This window comes from Cibotium barometz, chromosome 57, assembly GCF_041138505.1.
Source record: "Cibotium barometz isolate CiBa-2024 chromosome 57, ASM4113850v1, whole genome shotgun sequence".
Classification (NCBI taxonomy): Eukaryota; Viridiplantae; Streptophyta; class Polypodiopsida; order Cyatheales; family Cibotiaceae; genus Cibotium; species Cibotium barometz.
The window spans coordinates 17,001,707-17,017,345 of record NC_141102.1 but is presented as its reverse complement, the minus strand read 5'-3'; positions in this window follow the sequence as shown (position 1 = coordinate 17,017,345).

Below are 15,639 nucleotides of genomic sequence, written 5' to 3'. Positions count from 1 at the left end.
CCACTCTCTTATGCTAAGATCTCACCATCTGAATATTAACAGCCCTCCCACACTTTCGTTAGTATATTGCCCATATTCACGAGAGCAACATCATAGTATATCCGGCTAGTCCTCTCCCCCAAAGTTGGCCAACTGCAACAATACTAGTAAAGACAGCACACGCTCTCTACTTTGAGATACCAACACTAAACAACAGACTCTAACTCTCTTATCGCCAAGCTCAAAAATCGGTAGTCAACCCAACAAAACAACTCGCCCTCTGTACTAGCAGGAGACGACAACTCAACAAGGCAACACATATGCTGTGCTACCAGCGGCGGCAGCAAAAACTGAATGAAGGAATACTCACACTCTCGATGTGGCACCCAGATACAAAACAACACACAAAAAAAATCTTGCATCGCCAGGCTCACAGATCCGGTGGTAGCGACCCCAACAAGCAACACATCTCTCTGGCTCCTCGTTACCAGCCATTGGCAGCAAACCAAACACACAAGAACACACGTATATGCCTCCGCTCTGCAGCAACTATACAAACAAAACAAACACGCCGCCTTTCTTCCACACTTCACCCATGATCCTTCTATTTTCAATTTGTGCATGTGTTCTTATCCACCATGTAGATGTCACGTGCCTTATGCCCATCATGGATTTAACATTCATCACCATACACACATATGATTCATCACCATACACACATATCATTCATCACCATACACACATATCATTCATCTACACATGGTGTTTTGAGGGGACTATGATTTTGTCGCCTGCTAGCCCATTGACGTCCTCTCCTTTGTCTCTTCTTCCCAATTCAGCAAGCTTCCCTTTCCATCCCTTGTTCATGCCATTAGCACCACCCTTTTTGCCTCCTCATTAGCCTTAGGTCACACTCCACCTTAAGTGGCTGAAGTACAGGCACATGCAAGTCACACCTCATTTCTGAACCAAAGAGATCATCCAAGTAATTTCCATACTCAAATACATCAAGTTCCTCAGCATTAACATCACTCTCACAATCTACAGCATCATCAATAATCTTCTTAAACAACATATCAGGATTTCTCTGCCAAGAGTCAGAAGTACAATCAACATGCTCATAATCAGTTTCAGCCTGTTTAATAGTATGACCAGCAGCAGCCTCTTCCACATTAAAATCACGACAAACAGACCTACAGGAACCCTTATCATCATCCCCTGATAACATGCAAGGAAGAAATAGTAAACTGCTCACATGGTAGATAGCACACTGGAGTCTTCATCACTTCCCTAATCATATGCTGAATCATAACTGGCTGCACATCATAAATATTTCCATCCTCCTCCTCGTCATCTTTTGAAAACTCTTCAGGGGGCTGATTCCAAAAACCTTACCCTTCTCCACTTCCAAGAGGTTAATCTGTCCCATATCCTGCTCTGCAAATGTGACCTTACGGACTTCATGAACATTGGGCTGAATTGCATCCTTCATCTGCATACTAGGGTCAATCACCCTATCATTCATTCCCATAGACAATTGATACATACCACCATTAGCTTTGGCTGGTTTCTCACATTGCGGACTGATATGACCCCACTCACCACAATTCCAGCATTGCACATCACTCGGATACCTTCTCCCCCTTCCAATATCTGCTGAATTTCCTTTAGAATCAGATGATGCTTCGGTCTTCCTTCCCATAACACCTATGCCTCTTCCTATCCAATTCAAAGTTAAAGACTTCATGAGCTCCACTACTTCATGAACATCTTTCTTCAATGAATCCTACTGTTTTAGGAAAGACAGCAGCCTCTCTTTTAGGATACATACTCTCAATCTCTGGCATCTTCACAAACTTCTTCGGCTCTTCCTATATTCCCAACTGTCTCAGACGCTTCACCTTCCACTCCTCTCGAGCAACTCTGACAGCTTCCTCAAAGCTATCCAGATTCTTCAGCTCCACCTTCAGACGGAGGGTAGGCTCCAGACCAGCCACCCACAAACCGGTCTCCCTTAATCATCTGTGGGGGTACTTCAGAAATCAAAGCCTCACACCATAGACTCCATAGTCTACCAAACTCTATCAGATACTGATCCACATCCTGTCCATCCTTCTGCTGAATTTTACACAACTCTTTCCACACTTCATTCGGACTCCTCACATGGACAAACTGTGTCAAAAATGCAGCTCTGGCTACACGGTACTCAGAGTCTTGTTGATGAGCATTCATGTGTGTAGTCACAAACATTTGTAGCCATGCTTTTGCATCACCCTGTACCTGTAATCAATAAGTCAAAATCTGAGAGAGGATCTCCGAGGTTGCCCTGTCTTTCATCAAAGCTATAAATTCCATCTTTTCCAGAAACCTGATTGCACTCTCCTGTGGCAATCCCGAATACTGGAAAGTCCTGAGCCATCTCTTCAATCTTTCTTCACACAAACCCTTGTCTTCTTTCACAAACCGAAGGAAATTTATTCTATGGAGGCACTAAAAAGTGATGACACGGAAGCGGTATAGCTGTATATGCCTTTATAGAGTGTCACACTTCCACACACTGATACAAACACACCCAGAACACCAGACCCAAGAGCATGAACAAGACTTTATTTCAATACAAGTCTTCATTTTTACAGAGTTCAACATCCATTACATCCTCAAAACCATCTTCATCTAACACCCATTCACAATCAGTCCACTCCAGCTCCTGGTCGCTCTCAATCTTTCTCCTTTAGCCCACGATAGCCCTGCCTTCTCCTACTGATGGATCCTCTCTCCCCAGGTCTTCTACTCCTTAATTTTTGAAAGAAGGACTCATCATCATCTTCATATTTCATCATCATGCAAGATCTTTACACAATACCCTCATGCCCATGCTATATATCTTTACAAGATGATAGGATGATGCAATACACACGCAGGGGACAATATTCATTAGACTTGCACAAAAGAAAAAAGAGACAAGGGATATATGTCTTCAATACATGCTGGCAACGCTCTGGTATGATCTTGACATCACGTGTTGATGCTTGATGTTACCATCACTGTTGGAGGCAAGAACACCTTCACAACCTTCAAAAGCAATCTCCTCAGCTTGATCCTTAGCCTGTACTTCCTCTGTTTTTGTGTATCCACTCTCTTATGCTAAGATCTCACCATCTGAATATTAAGAGCCCTCCCACACTTTCGTTAGTATATTGCCCATATTCACGAGAGCAACATCATAGTATATCCGGCTCGTCCTCTCCCCCAAAGTTGGCCAACTGCAACAATACTAGTAAAGACAGCACACGCTCTCTACTTTCAGATACCAACACTAAACAACAGACTCTCACTCTCTTATCGCCAAGCTCAGAAATCGGTAGTCAACCCAACAAAACAACTCGCCCTCTGTACTAGCAGGAGACGACAACTCAACAAGGCAACACATATGCTGCGCTACCAGCGGCGGCAGCAAAAACTGAATGAAGGAATACTCACACTCTCAGATGCGGTAGCCAGATACAAAACAACACACAAAAAAAATCTTGCATCGCCAGGCTCACAGATCCGGTGGTAGCGACCCCAACAAGCAACACATCTCTCTAGCTCCTGGTTACCAGCCATTGGCAGCAAACCAAACACACAAGAACACACGTATATGCCTCCGATCTGCAGCAACTATACAAACAAAACAAACACGCCGCCTTTCTTCCACACTTCACCCATGATCCTTCTATTTTCAATTTGTGCATGTGTTCTTATCCACCATGTAGATGTCACGTGCCTTATGCCCATCATGGATTTAACATTCATCACCATACACACATATGATTCATCACCATACACACATATCATTCATCACCATACACACATATCATTCATCTACACATGGTGTTTTGAGGGGACTATGATTTTGTCGCCTGCTAGCCCATTGACGTCCTCTCCTTTGTCTCTTCTTCCCAATTCAGCAAGCTTCCCTTTCCATCCCTTGTTCATGCCATTAGCGCCACCCTTTTTGCCTCCTCATTAGCCTTAGGTCACACTCCACCTTAAGTGGCTGAAGTACAGGCACATGCAAGTCACACCTCATTTCTGAACCAAAGAGATCATCCAAGTCATTTCCATACTCAAATACATCAAGTTCCTCAGCATTAACATCACTCTCACAATCTACAGCATCATCAATAATCTTCTTAAACAACATATCAGGATTTCTCTGCCAAGAGTCAGAAGTACAATCAACATGCTCATAATCAGTTTCAGCCTGTTTAATAGTATGACCAGCAGCAGCCTCTTCCACATTAAAATCACGACAAACAGACCTACAGGAACCCTTATCGTCATCCCCTGATAACATGCAAGGAAGAAATAGTAAACTGCTCACATGGTAGATAGCACACTGGAGTCTTCATCACTTCCCTAATCATATGCTGAATCATAACTGGCTGCACATCATAAATATTTCCATCCTCCTCCTCGTCATCTTCTGAAAACTCTTCAGGGGACTGATTCCAAAAACCTTACCCTTCTCCACTTCCAAGAGGTTAATCTGTCCCATATCCTGCTCTGCAAATGTGACCTTACGGACTTCATGAACATTGGGCTGAATTGCATCCTTCATCTGCATACTAGGGTCAATCACCCTATCATTCATTCCCATAGACAATTGATACATACCACCATTAGCTTTGGCTGGTTTCTCACATTGCGGACTGATTTGACCCCACTCACCACAATTCCAGCATTGCACATCACTCGGATACCTTCTCCCTCTTCCAATATCTGCTGAATTTCCTTTAGAACCAGATGATGCATCGGTCTTCCTTCCCATAACACCTATGCCTCTTCCTATCCAATTCAAAGTTAAAGACTTCATGAGCTCCACTGCTTCATGAACATCTTTCTTCAATGAATCCTCCTGTTTTAGGAAAAACAGCAGCCTCTCTTTCAGGATGCATACTCTCAATCTCTGGCATCTTCACAAACTTCTTCATCTCTTCCTATATTCCCAACTGTCTCATACGCTTCACCTTCCACTCCTCTCGAGCAACTTTGGCAGCTTCCTCAAAGCTATCCAGATTCTTCAGCTCCACCTTCAGACGGAGGGTAGGCTCCAGACTAGCCACCCACAAACCGGTCTCCCTTAATCATCTGCGGGGGTACTTCAGAAATCAAAGCCTCACACCATAGACTCCATAGTCTACCAAACTCTATCAGATACTGATCCACATCCTGTCCATCCTTCTGCTGAATTTTACACAACTCTTTCCACACTTCATTCGGACTCCTCACATGGACAAACTGTGTCAAAAATGCAGCTCTGGCTACATGGTACTCAGAGTCTTGTTGATGAGCATTCATGTGTGTAGTCACAAACATCTGTAGCCATGCTTTTGCATCACCCTGTACCTGTAATCAATAAGTCAAAATCTGAGAGAGGATCTCCGAGGTTGCCCTGTCTTTCATCAAAGCTATAAATTCCATCTTTTCTAGAAACCTGATTGCACTCTCCTGTGGCAATCCCAAATACTGGAAAGTCCTGAGCCATCTCTTCAATCTTTCTTCACACAAACCCTTGTCTTCTTTCACAAACCGAAGGAAATTTATTCTGTGGAGGCACTAAAAAGTGATGACACGGAAGCGGTATAGCTGTATATGCCTTTATAGAGTGTCACACTTCCACACACTGATACAAACACACCCAGAACACCAGACCCAAGAGCATGAACAAGACTTTATTTCAATACAAGTCTTCATCTTTACAGAGTTGAACATCCATTACATCCTCAAAACCATCTTTATCTAACACCCATTCACAATCAGTCCACTCCAGCTCCTGGTCACTCTCAATCTTTCTCCTTTAGCCCACGATAGCCCTGCCTTCTCTTACTGATGGATCCTCTCTCCCCAGGTCTTCTACTCCTTAATTTTTGAAAGAAGGACTCATCATCATCTTCATATTTCATCATCATGCAAGATCTTTACACAATACCCTCATGCCCATGCTATATATCTTTACAAGATGATAGGATGATGCAATACACACGCAGGGGACAATATTCATTAGACTTGCACAAAAGAAAAAAGAGACAAGGGATATATGTCTTCAATACATGCTGGCAACGCTCTGGTATGATCTTGACATCACCTGTTGATGCTTGATGTTACCATCACTGGAGGGAAAGACACCTTCACAACCTTCAAAAGCAATCTCCTCAGCTTGATCCTTAGCCTGTACTTCCTCTGTTTTTGTGTATCCACTCTCTTATGCTAAGATCTCACCATCTGAATATTAAGAGCCCTCCCACACTTTCGTTAGTATATTGCCCATATTCACAAGAGCAACATCATAGTATATCCGGCTAGTCCTCTCCCCCAAAGTTGGCCAACTGCAACAATACTAGTAATGACAGCACACGCTCTCTACTTTCAGATACCAACACTAAACAACAGACTCTCACTCTCTTATCGCCAAGCTCAGAAATCGGTAGTCAACCCAACAAAACAACTCGCCCTCTGTACTAGCAGGAGACGACAACTCAACAAGGCAACACATATGCTGCGCTACCAGCGGCAGCAGCAAAAACTGAATGAAGGAATACTCACACTCTCAGATGCGACAGCCAGATACAAAACAACACACAAAAGAAATCTGGCATCGCCAGGCTCACAGATCCGGTGGTAGCGACCCCAACAAGCAACACATCTCTCTGGCTCCTCGTTACCAACCATTGGCAGCAAAACCAAACACACAAGAACACACGTATATGCCTCCGCTCTGCAGCAACTATACAAACAAAACAAACACGCCGCCTTTCTTCCACACTTCACCCATAATCCTTCTATTTTCAATTTGTGCATGTGTTCTTATCCACCATGTAGATGTCACGTGCCTTATGCCCATCATGGATTTAACATTCATCACCATACACACATATGATTCATCACCATACACACATATCATTCATCACCATACACACATATCATTCATCTACACATGGTGTTTTGAGGGGACTATGATTTTGTCGCCTGCTAGCCCATTGACGTCCTCTCCTTTGTCTCTTCTTCCCAATTCAGCAAGCTTCCCTTTCCATCCCTTGTTCATGCCATTAGCACCACCCTTTTTGCCTCCTCATTAGCCTTAGGTCACACTCCACCTTAACTGGCTGAAGTACAGGCACATGCAAGTCACACCTCATTTCTGAACCAAAGAGATCATCCAAGTCATTTCCATACTCAAATACATCAGGTTCCTCAGCATTAACATCACTCTCACAATCTACAGCATCATCAATAATCTTCTTAAACAACATATCAGGATTTCTCTGCCAAGAGTCAGAAGTACAATCAACATGCTCATAATCAATTTCAGCCTGTTTAATAGTATGACCAGCAGCAGCCTCTTCCACATTAAAATCACGACAAACAGACCTACAGGAACCCTTATCGTCATCCCCTGATAACATGCAAGGAAGAAATAGTAAACTGCTCACATGGTAGATAGCACACTGGAGTCTTCATCACTTCCCTAATCATATGCTGAATCATAACTGGCTGCACATCATAAATATTTCCATCCTCCTCCTCGTCATCTTCTGAAAACTCTTCAGGGGACTGATTCCAAAAACCTTACCCTTCTCCACTTCCAAGAGGTTAATCTGTCCCATATCCTGCTCTGCAAATGTGACCTTACGGACTTCATGAACATTGGGCTGAATTGCATCCTTCATCTGCATACTAGGGTCAATCACCCTATCATTCATTCCCATAGACAATTGATACATACCACCATTAGCTTTGGCTGGTTTCTCACATTGCGGACTGATTTGACCCCACTCACCACAATTCCAGCATTGCACATCACTCGGATACCTTCTCCCTCTTCCAATATCTGCTGAATTTCCTTTAGAACCAGATGATGCATCGGTCTTCCTTCCCATAACACCTATGCCTCTTCCTATCCAATTCAAAGTTAAAGACTTCATGAGCTCCACTGCTTCATGAACATCTTTCTTCAATGAATCCTCCTGTTTTAGGAAAAACAGCAGCCTCTCTTTCAGGATGCATACTCTCAATCTCTGGCATCTTCACAAACTTCTTCATCTCTTCCTATATTCCCAACTGTCTCATACGCTTCACCTTCCACTCCTCTCGAGCAACTTTGGCAGCTTCCTCAAAGCTATCCAGATTCTTCAGCTCCACCTTCAGACGGAGGGTAGGCTCCAGACCAGCCACCCACAAACCGGTCTCCCTTAATCATCTGCGGGGGTACTTCAGAAATCAAAGCCTCACACCATAGACTCCATAGTCTACCAAACTCTATCAGATACTGATCCACATCCTGTCCATCCTTCTGCTGAATTTTACACAACTCTTTCCACACTTCATTCGGACTCCTCACATGGACAAAATGTGTCAAAAATGCAGCTCGGGCTACACGGTACTCAGAGTCTTGTTGATGAGCATTCATGTGTGTAGTCACAGACATCTGTAGCCATGCTTTTGCATCACCCTGTACCTGTAATCAATAAGTCAAAATCTGAGAGAGGATCTCTGGGGTTGCCCTGTCTTTCATCAAAGCTATAAATTCCATCTTTTCCAGAAACCTGATTGCACTCTCCTGTGGCAATCGACCCCAATACTCTGGAAAGTCCTGAGCCATCTCTTCAATCTTTCTTCACACAAACCCTTGTCTTCTTTCACAAACTGAAGGAAATTTATTCCTCTGTGGAGGCACTGAAAAGTGATGACACGGAAGCGGTATAGCTGTATATGCCTTTATAGAGTGTCACACTTCCACACACTGATACAAACACACCCAGAACACCAGACCCAAGAGCATGAACAAGACTTTATTTCAATACAAGTCTTCATCTTTACAGAGTTGAACATCCATTACATCCTCAGAACCATCTTCATCTAACACCCATTCACAATCAGTCCACTCCAGCTCCTGATCGCTCTCAATCCTTCTCCTTTAGCCCACGATAGCCCTGCCTTCTCCTACTGATGGATCCTCTCTCCCCAGGTCTTCTACTCCTTAATTTTTGAAAGAAGGACTCATCATCATCTCATCATCATGCAAGATCTTTACACAATACCCTCATGCCCATGCTATATATCTTTACAAGATGATAGGATGATGCAATACACACACACAGGGGACAATATTCATTAGACTTGCAAAAAAGAAAAAAGAGACAAGGGATATATGTCTTCAATACATGTTGGCAACGCTCTGGTATGATCTTGACATCACCTGTTGATGCTTGATGTTACCATCATTGGAGGCAAAGACACCTTCACAACCTTCAAAAGCAATCTCCTCAGCTTGATCCTTAGCCTGTACTTCCTCTGTTTTTGTGTATCCACTCTCTTATGCTAAGATCTCACCATCTGAATATTAACAGCCCTCCCACACTTTCGTTAGTATATTGCCCATATTCACGAGAGCAACATCATAGTATATCCGGCTAGTCCTCTCCCCCGAAGTTGGCCAGCTGCAACAATACTATTAAAGACAGCACATGCTCTCTACTTTCTCACTCTCTTATCGCCAAGCTCAGAAACCGGCGGTCAACCCAACAAAACAAGTCGCCCTCTGTACTAGCAGGAGACGACAACTCAAAACAAGGCAACACATATGTTGCTGCGCTACCAGCGGCGGTAGCCACTGAATGAAGGAATACTCACCCTCTCAGATGCGACAGCCAGATACAAAACAACACACAAAATTTTTGGCATCGCCACGCTCAGAGAACCGACGGCGGCAGCGACCGTAACAAGCAACACATCTCTCTGGCTCCTCGTTACTAGCCACTGGCAGCAAAACAAACACATGAGCTCTCAGGCGGAAACTCAACAAGAACACACGTATATGCCTCCGCTCTACGGCAACTATACAAACAAAACAAACACGCCGCCTTTCTTCCACACTTCACCCATGATCCTTCTATTTTCAATTTGTGCATGTGATCTTATCCATGTAGATGTCACGTACCTTTTGCCCATCATGGATTTACCATTCATCACCATACACACATCATTCATCTACACATGGTGTTTTGAGGGGACTATGATTTAGTCGCCTGCTAGCCCATCGACGTCCTCTGTCTCTTCTTCCCAATGATTTAGTCGCCTGCTAGCCCATCGACGTCCTCTCCTCTGTCTCTTCTTCCCAATGCAGCAAGCTTCCCTTTCCATCCCTTGTTCACATGCCATTAGCACCACCCTTTTTGCCTCCTCATTAGCCTTAGGTAACACGCCACAAGTCACCCATGCTATATATTTACAAAGGGCATGCTCAAATGCAAACACTCAAGCACTCATGCAGGCACTGACACACACACACCCGAAGACTCGCCAACAAAAGCAACAAGATCACCACATCATGAGAATGCAAGGGCTGATTGTTATGCCTCTGATCCTCCTGTTCAGTAGATTTAATCTCAACCAAAACTTAAAAGTGACCCAAACTGATCACATATTTTCTAAAACTCTTAGTACTCTGCACAGTATGTACACATCATCAGTCTCTGTTTTTGTCCACACACTGCTGCTGCAAAGAATACAACAGTTTGTGCACGTCAAACAAGACTACTATTTTTGGTAAATTTGTGTTGCAAAAACAAGATGTTGAATGATGTAATAAACCAGATTGTTACAGAGAAGCTTGAAAAGAACAACTTCCATTCTTCGAGATTTAGATTGACAAATTTTCTGATAAGAAAAGGTTACTAGGACTACATTGAAGGTGAACATGAGGAGGCACCAGAGATAGCGGAGATTAATCCAACTGCTCTCTATAGATTAAAAATAATTTAAGGATTGGAATCAAGGAGCAAAGAAAGTCATGTATTGGCTTTTCTATCAGCATACATGACACTATGATTGGGCATACACAGGATGCCAAGTCACCTAAGGAGGCATGGGACACCTTGGTAAAGATGTATGAAACTAACACCAAGGCGTGAAAGATTCAGTTGAAGAATAAGCTTCATACTATGGAGAAGAAAAATATGTTTGTGAATGATTATGCCTTGAAGATCAAGGGCATTGTAGAATCCCTTGCATCAATTGGTGTTTTTGTTGATGATGATGATTAGGTGGAAGTGTGTCTACGTAGTCTCGAGCCACAATACAAGGTGTTCAAGACATCTATTCAGACTCAAAAGAACATTCCCAACTTCATATATTTAGTGTCAATGTTGATCATTAAAGAGAAGAATTTGGGTGAAGATTAACAATCTTCACAAAACAAAAAAAGTTCAGAGCAACAGCCTTCTTTACAAGTTCAGGTAGAGGACGAGGTAGAGGTCATGGACATGGCCAAGGTGGTGTGGCTAAACAGGTAATCAACACCATATTGGGGAATATGGGAATTTCCCATAAGTTTGGGACACGTGGTCAAAACTTTGGATTTGCCATAACTTGAACACCATTACTCCAAATTGTACGCTTTAAAGCTTAATAGATCCCTCTTTTCAAGCGCTTTCCAATGATAGGTCACATGATAGGGTTTTGAGAAACTTATAGACATGTTAATCGGGTCCCACCTTTTTAGTATTACAAAAATGGGACTTGGGAGATTCCCAAACTCACGAATATGGTGTTAATCAGAATTATGGTCAGCAGCAGCAGCAACAAGGATTCGCAACAACACATAGGTGGAAGATGCCAGTTTAGAGGTAGGGGGAGCCAACGAGGTCGTGGTAATTGGCAAAGGTAACATAATGATACACGAGGCAGATTTCTATAAGAAACAGAGTGACATGCGAAATGAAAAAGTGTAGCAAAATAATTACGCATCCTCTAGGAGAAATAATGAGGATACTGAGAGGTTGTTTGTTATGCAACATGTAGTTAATGCTCTATCTGGAAATGATGCAGCAGCATGTAAGGATGATGTATGGCATGTTGATTAAGGTGCTTCAAACCACGTGACAAGTCATGGTGAGTGGTTCAAGGAAATGAAGAGTCTTGAAAGACCAACAAGGGATGACACTGCTCATACGATTGCCCATTTTGGAGATGTGCCATTGTCTATGCAGGATAGTAAGGTGAAGTATCTTGCAGATGTAATTCATGTTACAAAGAATCTGGTTTCAGTTGGCTAGATGGTTGAGCAAGGTTTGTAGGTCCGATTTAACCCTGATGGCTATTATGTAGAAGACTTTAAAGATAAGTGCAGGTTGGTTGCAAAAGGCAATAGATTGGGCAGAATGTTTACATTGAATGTAAATATGCCTGAAGTGAGTGCTGTAATGTTTGCAAATGGTTCATGAGTTGTTACAGATACATACATTTAGCATAAGAGAATTGGACATATAAATGTGCAAAGAATGAAGTCTATGCAGACTAAAGAAATTTTGGTAGGGCTACCTAAGTTTAAGGTTGAAGGTATGCAAAAAGTATGTGAAGCATGTCAATTTGGAAAGCAAACAAAGCATGTATTTAGACGTGACAAAAATGTGAGCAAGAATGTACTAGATGCAAATAGTATGTGAAGCATTTGGAAAGCAAACAAAGCATGTATTTAGACATGACAAAAATGTGAGCAAGAATGTACTAGATGTTGTGCATTCAGATGTATGGGGTCGTGCGAAGACTATGTCTATGGTGGGTGGCCGCAGGCACTACGTAACATTCATTGATGACCACATGAGAAATGTGTGGGTGTATTTCATGAAGGAGAAGAGTGAAGTGTTCACTCATTTTCAGAATTTCAAAATGATGGGGGGGCTGAAAAATAGATAGAAAAGCATGTGAAGTGCCTAAGGTCGAATGGAGGGGGAGAATATTTCTCCAATGAATTCTCTGAATTCTTGCGAAAGAATGGCATTTAGAGATAATTTACATGTAGATACACTCTGCCAGCAAAATGGAGTTGGTAGTAGGCAAAAAAACAGGCACACTATAGAGATATACGAGCATAGCTATTGGGTCGAGGCTGTGTCTATAAGAGTTTATATCATGAACAGGACTCCTACTTCAGCCATACATGATGTAATGCTAGAGGAGAAGTTTATTGGAAAGAAACCTAATTTGTCTCACTTAATTTTTTTTGGATGTATTGTATATGTGCATGTTGTACTAGATGAGTTGCGTACTAAGCTCGATTCAAAGGTATAAAAATGTGTATTTATTGGGTATTCCCTTGAGAAAAAGGGATATAAGTCAATATTAGGTAATTTGGGAAAAATCTCACATTTTGGGAATCAATTACTCCATATAGTTTTGGACATATCTTAAACATACTAACTCCAAATTTGTCGGAGATCATAGATTTAGATTCTACTCTTCAAGATCTTTCCGATGATATGTCACATGAGCGGGTTTTGACAAACTTTTGGACAAGTTCACCATGCTCCCATTTTTCAAATGGGAATGGGATTTTTCCCAAATTATCTAATATGGTGTTATATAGATGCTATAATCCTACTACACGTGAATTGAAGGTAAGCAGGAATGTTGTATTTGATGAGATGAGTAGCTGGTCTGCTACTGAAAAAAGATTTTGTTGGGGGCTGATGTAAGTGGAAACATAGTTACACAGAATGCAAGTCAGCAATCACAGTCATTGAGTGGACCTGTAGAGTTTTCATCCATTGGTTCTGTATAGACCATAGAGTGGTAGACTATATCATAATTTTAGTCTTTAAAATGTAGTTGGTACATCACATCAAGGCAAAGAGAAAGTGGTTGAGCACCTTGGTATGCTGATATTTATGGCATGGCATTCTCTTGTTTTGATGGAGAGTTGGCTCGGAGATGAGCGTTGATGAGGAGCTCGGGGTTCTAGCAATAAGGACACCTGGTGTGAAGAGGGCTATGGAAGGCATGAATGCAAAGTTGAAAAGACCTGAAAAAGTCAAAAACTCTGTGCAGAGGTTGACTTATAAAGGTTATGTGGCACCTCATTATGTCTATATGGAAAAAGTTGTGCAGGTTATAGAACTCACATGTTTTTATGAGGCTATTGGAAATGTGTGTTGGGAGAAAGCTATGGATGAGGAGATGGATGCATTGTATGGAAATGAGACTTGGGATTTAGTAGCATTGCCTGAAAGCAAGAAAGCCATTGGTAGTAAGTGAGTGTATAAGGTGAAACATTACAGTGATGGTAGCATAATCAGGTACAAGGCTAGATTGGTAGCCAAAGGATATGTGCACACACATGGGATTGATTATGAGCAAACATTTACCTCGGTTGCAAAGATGTCAACTATGAGAGCTGTGATTACGGTGGCTACAGCTAAAGGCTAGTTTTTACATCAGATGGATGTAAAAAATGTATTCTTGCATGGTGACTTGCAAGAAGAAGTGTTTATGGATCAACCACCTGGTTTTGAGAATACAAGAAAACAAGGGTATATATGTAAGCTTTGTAAGGCCTTGTATGGACTGAAGCAAGCTCCACAAGCATGGCATGACAAGATTGTTGACTATCTTGCCACTATTGGTTTTCATATGGCAGATGTAGATCACTCTTTGTATGTGCGCGCAAGAGTGATAAGGGTATTATGATCATCACCATCTATGTAGATGATCTTACTATTAGGGGTGACAAATTGGATGAGATTGAGCATGTGAAAAGTCTTCTTAAAAGGAACTTTGAGATGAAGGATTGGGAGATCCATGTTACTTTTTGGGAATTGAGATCATTCGCACACCTAATGGTATTTGGCTGCACAGAGACAGTATGTATTGGACATGTTGTCCAAGTATGGGATGACTGATTGTAAGTCAATCTCGGTGCCATTACATCAAAATGGCAAGCTTAGTGTGCAGATGTAGGTTATGTGTTGGAGGATCCCACTACGTACAGGAAGATTGTGGAGAGTTTGATGTATATCATGATCAGCAAGCCATATTGGACATGTTGTCCAAGTATGGGATGGCTGATTGTAAGTCAATCTCTATGCCATTACATCAAAATGGCAAGCTTAGTGTGCAGATGTAGGTTATGTGTTGGAGGATCCCACTACGTACAGGAAGATTGTGGAGAGTTTGATGTATATCACGATCAGCAGGCCACATTTGAGTTACATTGTTGGCTTAGAGAGCTAGTTTATGCAAGTTCCGCACAAACCACATCTTGGCAATGTGCGTCGCACACTTAGGTATTTGAGGGCCACTATTGATCTCGGGGGGTCACTCATAAATATGTAAGTGTAGCACGTGGGTTCAACAGAAGGGGTTTTTAAAATCATTTTTTTACACATCTTTTACTTAAAGAAGGGTACCATTTAAAGAGGATATTTATAGATTTAATAGAAAAAGGGTGTGCTTTATTTGTGAAAAAATTACAGAGAATTAGCCACTTGTTGGTGAGGATTGAAAGAATTACATTGACTTGTGAGGCTAATATAGATATCTTCACGAAGGATTGAAGATCATTGATTTGTGAAGACGGTAGCATCGTTTGGAGAGGTTTGTAATTTGCAGGAAAATTCATGGAGAAGCTGCTACATTAATTTAGCAAAAATAATAGTAAGCAATAAGCTTAACAAATATATAATGGCTATTGAAGATCGTTGGGAAAGTGTTAATGCGTGATATGGCTTAGTCCATAATGAGGCTTAAATCGTGAAAGTGCAGGTTCTTAAACCGTGAGACTGTAATTTGTGAGAAACCTGAACTCGTGAGATTGCAGGTTTTTTGGCCATGAAGGGTTAT